The sequence below is a fragment of the Fukomys damarensis genome, unplaced genomic scaffold (assembly GCF_012274545.1).
Source record: "Fukomys damarensis isolate Sample0158 unplaced genomic scaffold, DMR_v1.0_HiC HiC_scaffold_16, whole genome shotgun sequence".
Classification (NCBI taxonomy): Eukaryota; Metazoa; Chordata; class Mammalia; order Rodentia; family Bathyergidae; genus Fukomys; species Fukomys damarensis.
Window position 1 is genome coordinate 38,178,964 of NW_022900928.1, and position 16,898 is coordinate 38,195,861.

The window sequence follows — 16,898 nt, forward strand, 5'->3', positions numbered from 1 at the left end:
TCTCCCCTCCCCTTCTTTCTTGCCCCTCACCGACCCCACCCCACCCCGCCTCCTGGCCTGCACAAGTGAATCTGTCCCCTAAACAAGTTGTTTTTGTACAAAAAATAAATTAGCGGGGCCGGAGCCCTGGACATAGGGGAGCCCCTCCACCCAAGTGGGGTCAGCCACCCTGCGGAAAAGGGGCGCTGGTGGTGCGGAGCCGCTCTTCCCAAGAGGTCAGTTTCCTTTCGCTACAGGTTGTTGAGATAAAATAAAGTAGTGCTTTAAAAGTATCTACAATAAATCTGTACTGTCCCGCGACCGGCGTGAGCCCAGAAGGTATGCTCCCCGAAGGCGCTGGCTGGTGAGGAGGCAGGTATACCACAACTATCCTGCCATGACCAACTTTTATGTTACTGATGCAGACTGACGCCAGCCCCATGCAAACTTCCAAGGCCTCCCTTCTTCATCCTCTTCGGGATTAGTTTTGTTCACCCAGCTGAGTTTGACCCGGGCCTGTCCTTGATTCTTCTAAAGTGCGTCCTTCTTCCACTTAAAGACTGATCCCCAACAGCCTCATTGTGACCCGGTGCAGGGCTGCTAACCTGGCCTAGAGGTCCTTGCTCTACAGGCTATTAAGGTGTGTGTTCTGGCTTTACCCAACCTTTAAGAGTCTGAATTTTCCTGTGGGAAAGCATTCAGGATGCAAAAGGACCAAGCCACTCACCTTGACTTTACAGACAAATGTAAAAATCATTCCAACTTGAGATAAGTGCTGTATAAGATATACATAAGTCACACTCACACACTAGAGAAAAATATGACCAACATAATTCTGAAAAGGGGGGCCTACAAATTAGGTAAGATGGAAGAGTGAAAGAACACCGCGTGCACAGAGCAGGTGAAGACATGGAGACTCCTACCATAGGTCGCATAGATCAAGGCTATTGCAGTGTGCAGCAGGGAGGCAGAGAGGAAACGAAGGAGGCTGGTAGACAGGCGCTGGAACACTAGTCACGCTTACTTGCTGAAGGAAGTGGCTGTATTCTGTGGATGATTTTAAGCAACGTAGAGGGCCTCCCTTACACTGCTGATTGCTCCTGCCTTGGTTAGCATCTTCCTGCCCTGCTCCAGCTGGAGGGCAGACACTGCGACGCACTCGTCGCCCGGCACAGGGCTTTGAAGGCACTCAGCTCTTACTACTGCCAGCCTCACCGCTCCCCTAGAAACAAACAGCAACACTAACCACTAGGGAAAGTCTGGAGATCCTGATTGCAGGCTTTGAAAGAGGTAGATTTGAGGCAGTCTTCTGGGGGCTCTCAACTCATACAAATCTTGTGCAGCTCAGAGATTAAGGCCAAAAGCTAAATACTGGCCCCATCGGTTTCTAATAGGACCTTATGTCAATTACTCAATGTCTGTTCCTCGATCTGCTCATTTGTTAAAAAGGCAATATTATGCTCCTCTCTCAGGCTGTGAGCATTAAAATAAGAAAACACATGTGCTGAGTACAGAGCTTAGCACGTAGAGAGTGAATAATCCTTAGTTAATACAATCATATCAAACCAGCAGTGGACTGGTCCATTTAACCCATAGGGAAGTCCCCTGTTTCAAAATGGTTTGCACGTAAGTGACACTAATTCACAGAACTCCATGTTGACACTGAGGGGAAAGGTAAAGAGAGTGCAATACAAGGCTAGAGGTACAGACATAGGTCCTGGCTCCACCTTTAAACTAGCTGCATGACTTTGGAGCAATCACTAAACTTCTGTTAATAACTTTTCTTCTACAAAGTACACAGTATTCTTAGTTGCTCTCGTGCAAAGGAGAGTGCTATACCACTTTTCATACATCACCTGGTCCAAGGTAAGATCTCAATAAATGTTAGTTAACAGAGTGATAAAAGTTCAAAGGTTCTTAGAGGTTTTGGAAAGGGAATAGTGATTTAACTGTAATATCTGGGGAGAAGGACATGAAATCCTGGAAGAAACCCAAGGATAAATGTAAAAGTCAGTGCTGAAAACTGACTGGGACAATAGTAAAAGTGAATTTAGTAGCCTGCAGGTGGAGCACAGGCCTGGAGGAGTCTTCTAGTTGAGTGTAGGTTAACTATGGAATTTTCATCTGAAGAAGGAAGAGAGATAAAATACTGGCTTTTTTTTTTTTTTTGTTTTTTTTTTTTTTTTTTTTTTTTTTGGTACTAGGGATCTAACTCAGGACCTTGTGCTTGCTAGGCAGGAGGTGGCACCACTGAGCCAAATCCCCAGCCCTAAATCCTTGAAATAAAATGGAGTTTTGTTTGCAGGATGATGTACAACACTGAGATGCCATCTTGAAAATGTAGGATGCCAAAAGATGGCTGTGTTCAAATGAGAATCAGGAATGGGGGGGTGAAGGGAGGGCAGGGACAAGGGGAAAAAATGAGAACCAAGACCTGTCTTGTAAAGGTACAAGATCCCAATAATGAATGTAACTGTGCTGTATACCTAAGAAGTACCAATAAACTCAATGGGAAAAAAAATGAGAATCTGGAATTAAGCCCCTAACAGTATTCAGCTGTGACTTCGCTCTACTGTCTTAGGCACACTGCTAAATTTAGTTTTATCACCTAGTTAGTAGAGAAACGATGATTGATGGGCTGGGCTGGGTATGTTTCCTTCAGATTCATCCTCCCATCTATTTCTGAAACAAGGCATCCTTCTCATGCATCAAGGGCCAGGACAAATATCACTAGATTTTGCCCTTCTAGATGGACTGAATCAGTCCTTGCAAACTTTTCCACTCCCTTGGTACATTCCTCAAGCATTTTCTTGACTTTGATTGCCGTTTATCGTTATAGTTCATTGTCACAAAATGTGCCTCTCCTCACTAGTTTTTTGCTTTTAGTTTTTCAAACTATGTTTTTTCTTTATTAGTACATTTATGTAGTATACATTTACATTTCTTGTGGAAAGTTGAACCCACTAGTTTTAATGTTCACACATTTCATAGTGAGCTCTCCCTCTCTTACATTGCTTCTCATCTCTTCCGTCATTTCCTCTATTCCATTTCTATCACAAATGACTTGTATACCATAGGCACTCAATAAATACTTACTAAATTGCATTGGCAGACAGATATCTCATAGTAGATGTGTTGCAGAGAGCAGCATTTTTGCCACCATGGAAAAGTAAGAGAATTTTCCTTTTAAAGACATGACTTTGTCTTTATGCTATGTGAATTTATAACTTACCCACTAAAAATTGTAGATTTTGCTGAAATGTATAATTACATGTGGTGTGGTAATGTGGTTAGATGATTATAGCAGTAGGTATCAAATATACAGCGTTTAGAACACAATTCACTTGTGATACATGTCACCAAAGCAAGAATTTGGTTTTCTAAAAGATGTGTAAATCCTGAATATCTTTTTACCTTTTTAAAACTTTGGCCCTGAATCAGATTGTTAGCAATCTCTCCACAGTCTTTAATAATGCCTTGCATTTATTTCTACAGGGCTTTGTGTCTTTCAGAGGCCTTTCTCTTTGATTATCTTGTTTGATCTTCACATCAGCTCTATGATGTAGGAAAGGCAACTATTAGTACCTGCATTTCACAGATGAAGACAAAAGGGACTTGAAAGGATAACAGCCTTAAGCCCAGGGCAACTGGCAAAGTAGGAACAAAATAAGGTTGGAACCCAGAGATGTACTTTTATTAGAACACTTAAGATATTCATGAATATTGTCACATCATTATTTAAACTTTACATTAGTGATGATTGTATGAAGGCATGTGTTTTAATTTTATTCATGTGTGTATATTTTCATACAGTGTTCCTTTTAAAAGTAAAGAAACCCCTTTGTAGTGACCACCTCTGTTATAATATTATTTATTACTACAGCCCCTCTCTTCTGTGCTTGTCAACATGCATTCCAACAGTAATTATACATTTTAAAAATCTCTAGGTTTATTCTATCAGTGTTTCAGAACAAATTTTCTTATTTTGCTGTTTAAAGAAAAATTGTTACTTCAAAAAATAGAACATCTCCATTTATATGAGGTACTGAGGCTAGACGAATGCAGAGAGAGGGCAGGATCATGATTATGGGGCATGTTTGGAGAAGGTCATGGGAAGTTGCTGTTTAATGGGCACAGAGTCTCAGTGTGGAATGAAGAAAATGTTTAGAGATGGGTGGTGTTGATAGCTGCAGAACAATATGAATGTCTAGAAGGAGCTGAATGGCTAAGTACATTGAAATCAGATTATAAAAGGCATAGAAAGTCAAACAACAGTGCAAGTAAAAACAAGGAATAACTAAAGATTTCTGAGCAAAAAAATGAAAGGTTAAGGTCACTTTTTGTACACGGAATAGACTCAGGCTCAAAAGCTATAATAGATGTGTCAATTTTCAAGTTTTGGTCAATGCATTTTCAGACAAAGAAAGTAGACTCAGTGCAGGGGTATGAGGTCACAGAAGAGCCATGACCATCACAAAAAGACTGCACACACATCACTGTGGCTAAGAGGAATGGTATGAGTTGACACCTCAGCTGGTTGCTGTTCAGCCTGTATTGAGGTACTTTAAATTTTTGTGGGCCGGGACACAGCTCAGTGATACAGCACTTGCCTAGCATGCAAGAAACCCTGGGTTCAATCCCCAGAACTCAAACAAAATGTACTATTTTCCAAGACAAGACACAGTATGTGGACTTGAGAGAAATTAAAAATATAATCTTTAGAACATAAAAAGTACTGTTTTTTCTTATTTTTAGCTTTTGTTTTCAGTTTTCCATTTTTTAAAACTTGTGGTCAATATTATTAATACTACTAAACAATTGTACTGGGTTCAAAAGAACTTGCAACCAAAAAAATGCCTGAAAATTGACAAAACTGCAGTCAAATTATAGAGCTTGATTGAAGAATGTTTTAGAATTAAAGGAAGTCCTAAGAAGAAAATGCTGATGCAAATCTCTGCGATTTTACTCTGAGTTACTTGTTAGAGCACCAACTCAAACAACACTCAAAAGATTTGTCAGGGTGCATACAAACTCCATGTAAGCCCCTAATCATCTAAGCAGGGTGCTGTGGTTAGCTGGGTTGAAGCTCCATCAGCTGCCTTCAGGTTCAGAGAAAATAAACAGCTCTGGGACTTGCAGAGAAACCATGAGACACCCTCCGGGGCCCTCTAACTTCGAATTAAAGGAAACCGCACGCCACCACACTGCTGTGAACGTGTTTACATTTTATCTGAGTGAGGGTGAGTGCAAAGGAGTTTCAGCAACAAACAGAGCTATTGCTTATGATGTGGTTTAGACCACTTAATAGTGTCATTCCTCCAGTGGCCTCTAAGTGGGACATGATGGGACCTTAGCAATGTAGACAGAGGTGAGGAAGAAGACTGGAGGGAATGGGATCAGAGATTCCGGCTGACACTCAGTGACAAGGTCTGAAGGTCCGTGGCAAACCAGGACTTCGGTTGGGCAGACATTGCTATCTGTTGAGGGTGTGAGAGGAGAGAAGGGACACTCACACAAGTAGCCAGAGTCATTCAAAGTGGGGGTTCTAAAGAAGACTGATTTAATGTCTTGTTTATGATCATCTTCCTTGAGAGATGGGACGGTGGGAGAAAGTATAAGCCTGAGTATGGTGAATGGTTCATGGAATTTTGCTAAAGATTTTTCCACTTAAAGTCATACTGTCTTGGAGTAGAATGGTTTATATTAAGTAATAAACAGAAAATGTTGCAATTGTTGGTGTGGACTATCATTTTAATTTAACTAAATCCTGCCACTTAAGTAAGAAAAAGCAGTTGAGGCAATAGCAAATATTAGTCCTTCCCTCTGCCTCTGGTAATTTAATACAAGTAGATGGGTCAACAGAAAGGGAGCTCTCTGCCTACTTCAGTCTAATACTCTCCCAACTGAGCTTTCTTGGCTGCCTTCTCTGCCTACTTCAGAAGCCAGCCCTATTTAGAAAGGCAGGGGAAGAATGAGCAGAGAGAACTAGGAAAATGAAACCCTGGAGAATCGATTCTACCTTTTCAGCTCACCCCAAAGCCTTGTCAGAGACTGACATAGCTGAGATGGAATTTGGAATAAATCACCTCAAAGAGCTACTAGCTGCCATGTCCATCCCTAAGAGGACACCTGGACCATTAGCATTATTAGCATTGCTCTCCTGGGTTAAGAGGTTGGAGAATGAATGAAAAAAAAATATATATATATATAAACTATAAGTTAGTGCCACTTCCTTCTTCATTTACTATGTCTAATACATAGCTTAACTTTTTGAAGCACTTGATGCTAAGTATGCAACTCCCAAACCCATGAGGATAAATTCTAGGGGAAAAGGAAAATTCTTCAGGCTAGTTCCTAGAAGCTATTTTGCAACATGGAACAATGTTTTGTGTACCCAGGTAATTGTACTCCAACTAGGGGATGGGTAGGTGAGGAGGGACCTGAAAGATCTGGGTCCTTAATCTCTAACAAGGTTGGCCAGGTTTTAAGCAGGACTCAATCTAAGCTTAAAAAAAAACCGAAGTGTTGCAAGAAAACTGAGGCAAAAAACAGATACATGGATTTTGGCAACACAAAAAGATACAGAAAAATGTGTAATAAGCTATTTTAGAAAGCATGAATACTCAGAGCCAGACTTCTACTGGAATCCAGATTGTCATTTCCTATTAGTTTAACCTTTGACAAGTGTCTTAACTTCTCCAAAACCATTTCTTCATATATGCAATGAGATTAATGATAATCTCATAGGGGTGTTATGAAAGTTAAACTGTACAAAGTATATAATCTCAAAACAAATGCTTTTATTCCATTAAAATGTAAGCTCCTTAAAAGCAGAGTGGATCTTAGCAGCACAGCAGTTGCCAGAGAGGAGTGTGTTCAATGGATATTTACTAACATGTTAAACATTTTAAAAAACATATTCCAAACCTTATCCCAGGAGGCTGAGGTTGCTATACATTCTTTATTTCTCAAAATGAAGTTCACGAATCATCATCTTCCATGGGAACATCTTAGCAGTTCAGGATCTCAGACCTTAGCCCAGTTCTATTCATGTTAGCCACATTTCCAGGGATCTGTCCACACATCAAATGTTGAGAAGCATGACTTACCTCAGGATTGACAGGAAGAACTGAGGCCTGAGTCTCCTGCTAAAAGATATCCAGAAGCTCCAGCTGGGAGGGGCTGGAGAAGCCAGGACCTGTCAAGTAGTATCAGTAGTGTGCAAACTGAGTCCTTAGATTGTGACCACTGCCCATGGGATGGGGCAGACAGCACGCGGCTCTGCCTGAGTGGAGCTGGAACCCAGTGTGGCTGGCCAGGGCCAGTCTGTAGATTCTATGCCCGTGTGAGCAAGGTAGTATCAGAACAGCAGCCTAGACTCAAGGCAATGCCTAACTGTGAAGAAGGTGAGAACTTATGTCTGAAGGGGTGAAAGAGAAGCTAAACCAGTAATGCTGGTCTAGAGAGCCAGCGTGTAAAGAGTAAGAGGCTGGGAAGAAACAAAAGGTAGACAGTTCTCTAGTACTTACTGAGCCTCTTCTGGGCAAGATGGACAATGAGTTCCTACTTCAGGAGTGGTTTCTTTCACATGCATTCCCTGCAGCACACAGGAGCAGTGTTTTCTAGCTATGCATCCACAGTTGAGAGAGACTCACCACGAGGCACACTGCTCCTTATGAAGGCATTTGAGGCAGGAAGGCTCCTCTCTCTCGCTAGCATAAAGACAATAATGAAGGTGGAAAAGTGGAAACTTCAGGGGCATTTTTTGAAAGGTGTGTGAAAAAGAGGATAGAAAATCCCAGGACCTTGGCTCACATTATAAATAAACTCAAGTGCTTTTAACCAGGAATGGGATGCTTCTTAGAAGATAGATAGTAAGCCTATGGTCCCTGAAACCCACATACCATTGTTCCAAGGGAGTGACAAGGAATCCTATTATCTGAAGACATCAGAGTTGGGTTTTTTTTTTTTTTTTTTTTAATCCATACAGCCCAGTCTTCCAATAGTATCCTACCTAGATCCCCAACATTTGAAATGGCTATTGGCAAAACTGTTCTTACTGAGCCAGAAGTTGAAGCCTGGCACCATTCATTTTCACTTCCAATTTCCCAAGGCGCTCTTGGTCCCCTTGATAAACGCACGGAATCCCGTGGAGCAGTCTGCAAAGCCCTTCTCTGTACTGGTCCTAACTTCATACAAGTCAGGGAAAGAAGGCTATACTGACAAGGTTCTCCATGACTTGATACCAGCTCACCTCACTACCTGTATGACTTCACTACAGCTATCACAGACCCTTCAGTGCACAGCACACGCTGCACTCTTGCTTTTGCACCGTCCTACATACTCTTCTATCTATAACACTGCTCTTCTCTGTGCCAGTCTGTCTCCCTCTGCCACTCCTGCCTGCCCCACTCCTCCATATCTGTGTATCTCAGCAGAGACCTGTTTTGTTTGTTCACTGTGCTCTACATGATGCCAGATAAATAGTAGGTTCTGGGTTTCTATCCCTTTTTTGAATGAGTGAATGAGCATGTTGAAGGAAGCTTATTCCTCTGCCTGAAGCTCAGGAATGCTGACAACCCTTCACTCACACGTGGCATGGTCACAAACAGATCCTTGTCAAGTCTGCATTGATTTCTCCTGAGAGTTCTGAATGGACCACAACAGTGTTAAGTGGAAGATCCAAGTAATGGTAAGAATGTGTTTAGAAAATGCAAAGCAACACACATTTAGAGAAGATATTTTAGGTGCAAGTGATAGCTGCCTTCAAAAGTAGCCACTGAGAATCAGAGGTAGATAGCTATTTCTCAGGATAACAGTTTTCAGACATCATCCTAACTTCTTCAATCCTGAGGGTTTGGAGTTAATTAGGTTTTTTATTTGACTACCTTCTAGCTCCAGTAATCATAGTTGACATTCATAGTAGTCTTCTAAAAGTTACACAAGGAAGTATTCATGACTTCCCTAACGACAAAATACAACCATAAAACATGTTGCTTGGTTTTTCCCAAGTAGCTCTATTGTGAGTAAGTCTAGCTCTCCCAGAAGTTGCATCTGACAGGAGGAAAAAAAAGACCAAATAAACACAATTAATGTTACACTACAATTTTTCTGAATATGCAACCAGCTAAAAATGCTAAATCAACATATTCCAAAATTGGCTGTCTTTATTATTTATTAGTATGTGGGCAGTAAATTGTTAAGAAAAAACAATTATCTCTTTAGATAATTTTACCCAAACATTCTTTTACAAGCTTTGTAGAATGATTTAACTTTCAAGTCTCTGCTTAAGCATCATTTTACTTAGAGTGACTCATCTTAGTAAACAGGCTTTTAATTTAAAAAGAAAAAAAAATATATTTGCATCCCTCTAAGATAAGGAAGAAACTACAGACCATTTAACTACCTATATTCTCTGTCTATCTCTACCTATCTTTGGCACCAGTTACAAAGGAAAAGTACCTGGATGGTAAATTCTCCCACAATAATACCTTCCAGTTAAGTCGGACTTAACAATTTATAAAGTATGTTCACATACCTGACTTCATTTGATCCTCTCAGTAGCCCTTTAGGACAGGTATGGTAAGAATTAGAGGCAATGCCATCTTATAAATGAGGAGGCTGAGGCCTTAAAGAGCACATAATTTGCTTATGGTTGCTCTGCTTGTAAGGGGGCCAAGCTTCATGATCCCAGATCTACCTCAGTGTCATCATCACTGGGTAAATCATGGTTAATTCTGTCTGATGTTGTAGATCATTCTGCAGGGTGACCTAGGTCTCCTAGTACATGGTTCTCAAGCGATACTTTTTAAAACCCTAAAGATCTTTAGTAATGTGTGGGAAGCCACTGCAGAAAGTAAGAAGACATGATACAGGGCCACCATGCCCAGCTAAGATTTTTGTTTTTATAAGTGTTTTATATGTCTACTGGTGTTTCAAGTAGATTTTAAAAAATAGTGTTCTACTGCTTAAAATTAAAGTTTGAAATACCCATATATCAGTCTAAACTTCTCATTTTACAGACTGGAATTGACTTATAAATATCAAATAAATTGTCTATGTTCACACCCAAGTAGGGCCAGAAGCCAGATAGTTCTCTCCATAACTGGTCCACTCCCCTATGACTGGGATAAAAGTCAAGTCTCCCAATACTGTAGTGTTTTGTCTACACCCACAGTTTTCAAACTTTAGTGTGTATCAGGAACACCTGGCAGGCTTGTCACAGATTTCTGAGTCCTACCTCGAGTTTCTGATTCAATGGGACAGAGCAGAAGCCTAAGAATTTTCTTTGCTATCCAATTTCAGATGATGTTGATGCTGGTTTACTTTGAAAGCCAGAGGTCTACAGAAGAGCAAACTGAATTGTATTGACCACCGAATTATACACTTTATTACTTTTATTTCATTCTGGGATAACAATGGCAAAGGAAAACTCCCTCTTCAGTATGTATAACTCCATTGCTTAGCCATGTCACAGCTCATTCATTACATTCAGCACCAACATTCTATCGCATCGAAGACCTTAAGCCCTCTGTACAACAATGATGCTAATGGCCTGACACATTCATTCCCCCGTCCAACCTTTCAATTGACCTGAGTTGTAGTGAGCCAGTTCTTACATGCACTATCAGTTGTCCTTCCCAGTGGCAAGCATCTCTGTCTGGGACTTTCTTCAGCCAACAAGAGCTTGGTCAGCTCACAAGAGCACTTAACATACCTATTTCTCAGGGGCACCATTCAAATCACAAAGACAGGAATCTAAATCTGAAGGTAAATACTTCAGTTTTCCTATCCCACAATGAGGCGGTTTGGAAGCTTGGTCAAACGATCTCTCAGAGTGTCCCTGGTTAGACAGAGCCTTACTTTTTCACAGCAGTAACTCACTCATCAACAACCTTTTTTCAGCATTTCTCCTTTTCTCGACACTTCTCGACTTCATTTGTACTTCCCTGGATCACCTCCTACATAAATACCTACATCCCAAGTTCTTGTCTCAGGGTCAGTTTTTATTTTATTTATTTATTTTTTGGTACTGGGGATTGAACTCGGGTTCATGTGTTTGCAAGGCAGGCCACTGAACTGCTGAGCTAAATCCCCGGCCTTCAGGGTCAGTTTTTAGACGGATGAAAACTAGGACACCCAAAGCTCTTCCTCAAACTCAAGGAAACAGTATTTGCTTTTATTCAACTTCCATTTATGTGCCCTTGGTTTTGCTCACAGGCCTTGGGCTGGCTAACCCACGCTAGGCATGCTTGACAGGTATTCATTAATAATAGTACAGACTGTCACCGCCTTAAACATAGCAGAAATACAGACTGCTGAATTATGCACGGATATGTGATTATCAAATATATACTTAGCAGTCATTCTTTAGAAAGAGGCCCAAGCTCACCAGTATCAGATCTACAAAGGATGCCAGCCCCAAAAAACTGCCATTACACAAATTTTCAGGACACCACTATGAGAAGCATCTGTCAATTTTGAAATGTAGATAAGTTCTCTTTTGTATTGACAAAGCAATATTAATCTTTAGCAAATATTTACTTTGAGGTGTGGAGGTTCTGTAGCGATGGCACTGACATTTGGTCAAAATGCAAGGCAAATTTCCAAGAAAAAGAATTATCAGAGAAGCAATTAAATTGTCCTCAAATTAAAGCCAACTAATGAGAACAGACGCTTTTGGATAAAAAAGATTAATAACTCAAACTTTACTCCTAAACATTAGATCTAACTCATGCATTTTATTCCATTCATTCCAAAAAAAACAGCTATAAAAAATACAAAAAAAGAGAAAATTTTGGAGATACAGATATGTTTAGCACATTGGTTGTGGTGATGGAATCATGAATGTGTACATTTATCCAGATACACACAGATATGTACATCAAATATGTGCAATTTTTGTATATTATTTATACCTTGATAAAGCAAAAACGTGTCATTGAAGTATAATTGATGAATAATAATCTGTATGTGTTTAAAGCATGATTCAAGTACCATTTTAAATCCTGCATCCTCTATTTTCTCAGTCACTTCTCAAAATCCTATCTCTCTCCTTTACTAATTTTCTACCTTTCAAATTCTTTTCTGAAATTTCCCATTTGCTGCTATATTCTTTCCTATTCCCTCTCACTGTGAATTAACATTCCCCTTCCCACCATCAAATATTTGGTGACATCTTAGTAGAAGAGGAGATCAACTCAGCAATGTTGAACTGAAACTCTTTCAATCTCATAGAATTATGTTTGTATGCTACCTGATGTATATAAAATTGTGATGATAATAATATATTAGGAATCATGATAATTAGCCTGAAATGTCTTCCAATACCATTTCTCCCAGGGCACTCAGGGGTCCCCTTATAATCAGACCTCTAAGATCCCAGAGTTCGCAGTGTAGATACATACCATGATCCATGACATTTATGATATAAGAAAGAAGGTGGGTGTGGTGTTGCACACATATAATCCTAGCTCCTTGCGGGGTTGAGGAAGAAGGATCAGAAGTTGGAGGCCAACCTAGGCAAATTAACGAGAAATGACTCAAATTTTTAAAAAGTTTAAAATGAGAAGGGACTGGAGATATAGCTGGTTTGATCCCCACTAGTGGGAATGGAAAAAAGAAGAGACAGGTTATATAAAGTAAACAATAATAATTTAAAAAACATTTCTGGCTAACGAATGAGATATATTACATATTATAATCAATAAAAACTTATTTATACATTGTATATCTCATTCTTTCAAAGTGATAAAAGTGACTTTAGATCTCTTTGGAAATATATATGTTTTATATATAAATATGTACATACACATAGTCTTAGACTATAGATAATGATGTAGGACATACCAATACATAGACATAAATTCTTCCTGGCATTAAGAAAAAAGCTCTCAAAACCATTCCCCAATCATTTCATGACTTCACTATTATAAAAACTTCATATTTTTTAGTTTCAACCCTTTGCTACCTTCTGTAATGATCCCCAAAAATGAATAAGAGAGAAAATCTTAGATTTTCTTCAAATGGTCAATATACATCGACTCCAAATTCTGTCACCCTTATAGCTTGTATTTATTTACAATGATTCTGCTACAGACAGAATTCACACGCTGAAGTAGTAGCTCACAAAGTGGCCGTATTTGGAGATGGGCTATGTGAGGACAGAGTAAGGTGGTGGCCATCTGTAAGGCAGGAAGAGCCCTCATCCAGCGCCAGTCCTAACAGCACCAGAACTGAGAAATTAGGCTTCTGTTGTTTAGTCATTTGTTGTAGTCCTGGCTCTAGCAGACCAACACCCTTCCCCCATTTTCCTTAATACAATCTTTTTAAGTCAACACGGTGAAGTAGGGAAACCTGTGGAGCTACTTTTGATCACTGCTGACAACAAAATTAAATCCTGGTAACTCCAGAACCAGGGCTTCTGGCTACCATGATGGCTCCAAGCCTAAAATCTACTTCAGAGAAATGCGCATTGTAATTAGTCTTCCCACAGTAGGAAGCCTCGGATGGTTTACAAAAGCAGATAAAGAATGGGTAAGAGATGATGGAGCACTTTTATTTTTTGCTATATTCCTCTCCCCTTAATTAGTCTTTTCTAAACCAGAGTTTCTCTGTCTCAGCACCATTGAAATTTAGATTAGTTGTAAGAGGCTAGCCTGTGCGTTGCACGATGTTTAGTGGTATCCCTGGTTTCTATGTACTAAATACCAGAAGTATCCCATCCCCACTGCCCAATCATGACAATTTAAAATGTCTCCGGACATTGCCAAATGGGCCCAGAGGGACAAAAATCACTCTGATTCTGGACTATAGTTGTTGAAACCTGTTAACCTCCCACCATTGTCTGGGTTAACAATAAAAAGTGATATTGTATTTCCCTTGTGCATATAGGCACTGAGACAGGAATTTCTGAAGACAAGAAGTCTTGATCAAGCCAGGAAGAAAGATTTTACTTGGGGGTTGGGGTAATTATGTATCCATTTTTCCTGTTGCACAAGGCTATTTTCTCTAGAGAGATAAAGTTATAATCTCCATACATATAATAGTCATATGTATTTTGACATATGTATACAGCAGTAAAGCCAACAGCACAATCAAGATATAAAACAATTGAAAGGATATTTTTAAAACTTCAACTTTTAAGGGAAGCACCTTTATTAGTTTCAGAGAAAATCATACTATGTACGCAGGAGGTATCCAGGTATCATGCCTCGCACATCCAAAAATAAATGCCTCAAACAGTTGTGGGAATCTACTTTCTTGACTATTTGCAGGGAACTTTTGTGATTGCTTATAGCTTTTCTTATAAAGAGCTCATTAATGCTTTAGGAAAAACTTCAAAGATAGAGTAACAGGAAAGGGATCTTGAGTGAATTAAAACGCTAACCTACATTTGCACACTGTTTATACTACAATTCATTCACTGAAGTATTTCCTCTGTCCCCCAACCAGTCTAGTGACCCACTATCCACAGTGTCACCCAGCTTAAAAGTTTGCCAGTCACACTGTCCGGGCCTCTCCCTCCCATCTTGCCTCCCAGAATCTGGTCTCTCCCCATTTCATTCCTGTTTTATTAATCTTTCTGAAGTTTTACTTTAAGCATGCTGGGAAGACTTCCATAGTTCCCCAGTGTTGATAGGACAAAGTCTAAGCTCCAGACACTACCCTTGTGCATTCCACTTGTTTATGTTCATTCTGATGAGCAGATGGGAGCCATCTCTAGAAAGTCATAGAGCTGAGCCTGTTTGCTCTTAATGTGGGCTGTACATATTATATCTTTAACCCAGGAGCAATGTGTGGAATGGTCTGTGTCTAGAGAAGAAAGGTACTAGAAATATATTTGTTGCAAAAGGTTAAAAATTTACATCCAAAGGTTTATTTAGAAAGCCCAGTAAGACCCTTAATTGGTTATTAAGACTTATCAGTGACTTATATGAATTCAAATGTCACAAAAACTTAAGACATTTTACTATGTATGTATAATTTATTTGTCAGATACCCAGGATGACTGCCTAGGTTATTCTCTGGTAAAGATCTCAACATTCACTAAATAGCTTTTGAGTACAGTGGACCCTCAAATTACAATCAGTCTCATATACAAACAACTTGGGTTACCATGAGAATTTTAGTTTTAACTTATGACTAAAGTCTTGAGTTACAGTCCAAATGCTGGCTGATTTTATGATGTAAACAAAGTCTCACGATGCCAGAGCATACATAAGGGTAAATCTGAGCCCAGATGTGCATGTTGTGGACATGATTTCAATCAGTGCTTCAGATAATCACTACAATTACTGCTATCAAAATGGCCCCCCAAAAACTAAAAAAGCTAAAGAAGGAAGGAAAGGGAAAGAAAACAATCACAACTGAAAAGAAGGAAACTGTGGAGAAATATGAGAGTGGCATTGGTGTGACTGATCTTGCTAATATGTACAGCATGTCAAAATCCATAATCTTTACAATCTTACAGAGAAAAGATTTGTATAAGGAAGCTAGTGTTGCTTAAGGTATACTCAAATTAGTAAGTCATGATGAACAGTGTTAGACAAGCTAGAAAGGCTATTATTAGTGTGGATAAATGAAAGGCCAATGGCAAAACTTTTCTGAGTCTATACTTTGTGAAAAAGTTAGGGTTATAGGGGGATGGGGATCTAGCTCAATGGTTCCATTGCCTGCCTTGCAAGCACAACAAACTGAGTTTAATCCCTGGTACCAAATAAAAGTTAGGGCTATAAATGCAGATCCCACAAAGGAGAATCCATCAACAAGTGATACTAGTGAAACATTTTGTGCCTGTAAGGGGTAGTTTCACAATTTTAAAACAAGAACTGGGGTTTATAGCATAACTAGGCATGGTAAAGTAGCCAGTGATGATAAAAGAGCTGCTGGAAATTACATACACCATTTCAAAACAGTGACACAGAAAAATGGCTTTTGTTCTCATCAAGTTTTCAACTGTGATGAAACTGACCTATTCTGGAAGAAAATGCCCAGAAGAACATACATTACTCAGGAAGAGAAGAAAGAAAATGCCAGGCCACAAGCCTATGAAGGATAGGCTAACCTTATTGCTATGTGCCAATATGAGAGGTAACTTCAAGGTAAAGCCTCTCTTGGTCTCCGAGAACCCTAGAATGTTCAGAAAACATAAAATCATGGAGAACAGGCTAGGGGTCATGTGGAGATCTAATGCAAAAGCCTGGGTAACTAGTACTTTTTCTTGAACAGATCAGGGAGGCTTTCTGTCCTACTCTTAAAAAATATCTAGAGGATGAAGGTTTACCTCTCAAGGTTCTCCTCATCATGGACAATGCTCCTGCTCACCCATGAGATCTGGAAGAATTGTCTGAAGAATGTCTATGGTACTCCATCGAGTTCCTCCCACCTAATACAACTCCTTTCCTGCAGCACATGGACCAGCAGGTTATAGTTAACTTTAATACACTATACACCAAGGAACTGTTCCTGAAGTGCTTCCAGATGGTCTCAGATACAGATTTAACCCTTAAAGAGTTCTGTAAGAACATTATACAACATCCTTTCCTGTGTGGGATTGAGAAATCCTGGGCCAGTCCTCAAAGGGCACTGAAATCTGCCAGAAAGAAAGTGTGGCCTAAAATTATATAGAAGAAAGACTTTGAAGAGGCTGAGCCTTCAGCTGACCCTGTGGTTGACAACATTGTCCTTACAGCAGAGTCCATAGGCTTGCATATAAACAGTGGTGATGTTAAGGAGCTGGTGGAGGAACAGAGGGACTGTCTACAGAGGAACTTCAGCAACTTCTCGCTGAGCAACAGAATGGCAGCTGAGGAACTTTCTGAAGAGAGGGATCAACAATCAGTTCAGCAAAGTTCTTCTGAAATAAAGGAAATCCTGAAAAAATGGACAGAGCTATAAACACTTCTAGAGAAGACCCA

The 16,898-nt window shown here is 39.8% G+C and overlaps 1 protein-coding gene across 2 annotated transcripts in view; it reads right to left on the reverse strand.

Moving 5' to 3' along the window:
- Sytl2 (synaptotagmin like 2) overlaps positions 1-16,898 on the reverse strand; it is a 132,937-nt gene that overhangs the window by 107,906 nt on the left and 8,133 nt on the right. The window lies entirely within an intron of this gene.